The following is a 3,630-nucleotide window of genomic DNA, read 5'->3' as shown; positions in this document are numbered from 1 at the left end:
ATAACAGCCTCTACTTTAGTTGGGTCTACCAAGACACCATCCTTATTAATGACGTGGCCAAGAAATTGCACCTCTCTAAGCCAGAAGGCACATTTGGAAAATTTTGCATAAAGCTTCTCTTTCCGAAGAATCTCTAATACTTCACGCAAATGATTTGCATGTTCGGCTCTACTACGAGAGTACACCAGGATGTCGTCTATAAACACTATAACAGACTTATCTAACATGGGCCGGCATACTCTATTCATCAGATCCATGAAAGCGGCCGGGGCGTTAGTCAGCCCGAATGGCATTACTAAAAACTCGTAATGCCCATATCGGGTCCTGAACGCAGTTTTCGCAACATCTTCTTCTCGTACCCGAAGTTGATGATACCCCGAACGCAAATCAATTTTTGAAAACCAACTTGCTCCTTGCAATTGGTCAAAAAGATCATCTATTCGAGGTAAAGGGTATTTATTTTTCACGGTCAACTTGTTCAAATCTATTCGAGGTAAAGGGTATTTATAAAAACATTCGAAGGTACCGTGATGACCTGCTCATTTTTGTCGACGTTTCGATGGTTGTCTTGGTCAATATTGACTGGCTGATTAAAATGTACAAGTAGATGATTTATTAGTGTACAAGTGACTAAAGCACAAAGATTTTTAAAAGTAAAGCTATTGTTGAATAATCGATTAAAATTTTATTTACACTTTAGTTAAATATCAACAAACCATCCTACTTTAAAGGTAACATAGTTTTAACCAGGAAAAAACTTTTTTAAAATTCAAACTATATCCATTTACGAGATCCTAGATGCACTCTCCAAAATTTAAACTATATCCATTTATGAGATCCTAGATGCACTCTCCATCACAGCATATAGGTGGATAACCTAATGTCATTTCAAAATTTAAACGTTTATTTCCTTCTCTCTCTCTCTCAAAATCCCTACTCCCATTTCAAAATTCAAAAAATATGTAACCACATATTTGTGAAGATGGCGGCCTCTGTTCAGGTAAGACGACAAAGGTAAGACGACGGTCACCCACCCTCATCAAGCACCGACTGTCGTCGCCACCACTCACACGACCCATCTCCGTCTCTGGTCACCCACCACCGTACTCCTTCTCCACCCTGAACCCCAATCGCCGTACAAGGACGTATTTCCGGTGGTCGTCTCCGGCGGTGGAACGGTCGCATCAATCTCTGGTGAGTTTACTTTTCAATTTTTCAGTTTGATTCATCTTCAATCTTATTGGAACCCTAGAATTCGTATCCATGTATATGTAAATCAATATGCAGGGTTTGAAGAGGGGTTATCGCATACATGGTCAGCCTAGGGTTAGGATGGAGATGCAGTGAGATGACGGCACAGGTAAGCAAATTTCATTTTAATTTATGCAAAAAAATCTGATTTTTTCATGACTCCATTCAATGATGGGAGTTCTACCAGAGGAAATCTTGAATTCATGATATTAGTAAGAGTGAAGTAAAAAAAAAACAAAAAAAAAACCCTTAAAACTCATCCATGTTTGTTTGTTTTCACAGCTTCTTACAGACCAACTGAAGATTTCAAACGTCCTTAAAGAGCAGCCCTTCATTAGGTAATTCCTACTCACCCGTTAAATCGTTAATGTTGCCTAAAAATAGGATTATCATTAGATTTAAAAAAAAGACAGAAACATTTTTTTGTTATGATTGTTAACAGATTAATTGTGAAGTTACCCTGTTTTTCTTTCTTCCAGTAAAAAAACAATAACAAAACTTTATATTTTTCCCAATGTGTGCAGCCTTTTCAGTATCTCAGAGTTAAAAACATGTTTTAATGTTTTAATTCGTTAATGTTGCTCCCAAAAAGAGTTTGTGTTTCTTTGTTTAATCACCGGTGGTTACATACATGCTAATTTAATTCAAAATTGAACTATAATATTCACCAAAAACAGATTGACCAGGTGGTAGCACATTAATGGTGGCGAGCAACTGACTTGCAATAGGAACTTTCTTATCGTCGTTCCTGTAGCGTTGTAAGTTCTCTTAGTTTAAGTTTATACCATCATTACTATCTTTTGATATCATTGCATTTGAAGTTTATAACTGTTAGTTATGACATGTAAGTCTCTCTTGGAAAAGAAACTATGCAAATAACGCTGGACCCAACTTTTGACACTAAAAAAATGCTAAAAGTATCCTTGATGCAGGACTGGTCATTATAAGATAATAGATTTGGATGTATCTATAAATAGCAAAATAAGTGGGGTAACGCCGTAACGGGATCAGAATGGATTCGGGGTTTGGGTCAAACCTAATACGAAATTCGTGGGTTTGGGTTTGGTATAAACGGTTTCGGGTCAGTTTCAGCCGAACCCGCTTAGCTAAACGGTTCGTGTTTGGGTCGAATCCGACAGGGTCAAGGAGAAGGATCTGTTGGTATGTATGCACGTTCAAATTTAATAGATACTATAAAAAGTTATTCAAGAAAGTTAATTACATATCTGGGCAGGTGCTTATCTTGATATGAATGGAAACAGGGTGTCTACTCCAGCCGATGCATTGTACGTAGTTCTTGGGATCTTTATTTTTGTTTTTCTCTTTTTATCAATGAAGCAAACAATAAGACTTAAGACAAACAATGAAGCGCCGATCTGAACAAAGTTAATTACTGTTATCATTTTGATTTTAAACTGTTTTGTGAACCTCATATACATTTTGCGGCTTGCAGAATCCTCACCTTGTGTCGCCGGAGGAAAGGCCAGTTTTAAATGGCTTGACATCATTCCCAGAATCAGAGACTTCCCCAAGAAGCAGTTCCGGTAGCAACGGTATTGTTCAGCCACGGTTTGCTCGCGCTTCCTCTTTAGGAGTGGCTTTGCATAAGGAAATGGTAGCGGCTCTTGCTGACTTGTTATATAATGATGAAAAATTAAGTCTCATCGATGTTGCTGATATTGAACAAATTCTAAACCAGTCCGAGATGACAACGCAAGTTTTTCTGCAAGCAGTCTGGTATCTTGCTCAATCCATGCTTGAAAATATTGAGGTATTACATTTTTTTAACATAAAACAATTAAAATTTTGATTTTCTTCTGAAACTCTCGGTATATATAATCCAGTATATAATCCAGGTGATCGAGTCTGTACAGCACTTGTCAACAAACACCATGGAAGCTCTAAAAGGGCTTCGAAAGATTAGTAACATTTTATCGGAGATGTGAGGTGATTTTCTTCTTTATAATACATAAACTGTAATTATGATTTTTGGGAGTGGATGGCACTCTTGTAATTTAGGTTAACAGCTTCCGGTTAGCTTGTAAATGTAAATATATACATGTATCATATTATTTGAGTGACAAGCTGATTTTCATAATGTTATAATCTCATGTAATTGTATACTAACTTCTAAAGGCTTTTGATTGCTAAATTAAATACATGAACTTTATTTAGTGATCTTTTGTTAGATTAGTATCATATCTATCATCCTAAGAGTAATACTGTATTACCTTATTGTGTTCATATAACTTTAGCAGGTCATATTTCGTGAACGTTTCATTTTGATTTCTATAGTTTGTGACTTAAAACATTTTTATCATTCCTAGTTTAAATGTCATACGACACTATATAGCTGACTTAACGTATTACCATTACCGG

At 36.4% G+C, this 3,630-nt stretch overlaps 1 long non-coding RNA gene across 5 annotated transcripts; it reads left to right on the top strand.

Annotated features, from left to right (window-relative positions):
- The first annotated feature begins 888 nt into the window (after positions 1-888).
- LOC110911978 lies at positions 889-3,349 on the top strand. Of its 5 annotated transcripts, none has more exons than XR_004880980.1 (8): positions 889-1,194; positions 1,288-1,360; positions 1,534-1,589; positions 1,929-2,009; positions 2,184-2,412; positions 2,486-2,537; positions 2,705-3,022; positions 3,096-3,349. It is a non-coding gene; the product is annotated as an uncharacterized LOC110911978 (long non-coding RNA). The 5 variants fall into 5 exon arrangements; XR_004880979.1 differs by having other exon boundaries at positions 890-1,194; positions 1,938-2,009; positions 3,108-3,349; XR_002577550.2 differs by having other exon boundaries at positions 890-1,194; positions 3,108-3,349.
- Positions 3,350-3,630: the final 281 nt, after the last annotated feature.

The sequence above is a fragment of the Helianthus annuus genome, chromosome 15 (assembly GCF_002127325.2).
Source record: "Helianthus annuus cultivar XRQ/B chromosome 15, HanXRQr2.0-SUNRISE, whole genome shotgun sequence".
Lineage (NCBI taxonomy): Eukaryota > Viridiplantae > Streptophyta > Magnoliopsida > Asterales > Asteraceae > Helianthus > Helianthus annuus.
The sequence above is the reverse complement of the archived record's forward strand: the minus strand, read 5'-3'. Positions and strand labels throughout refer to the sequence as shown.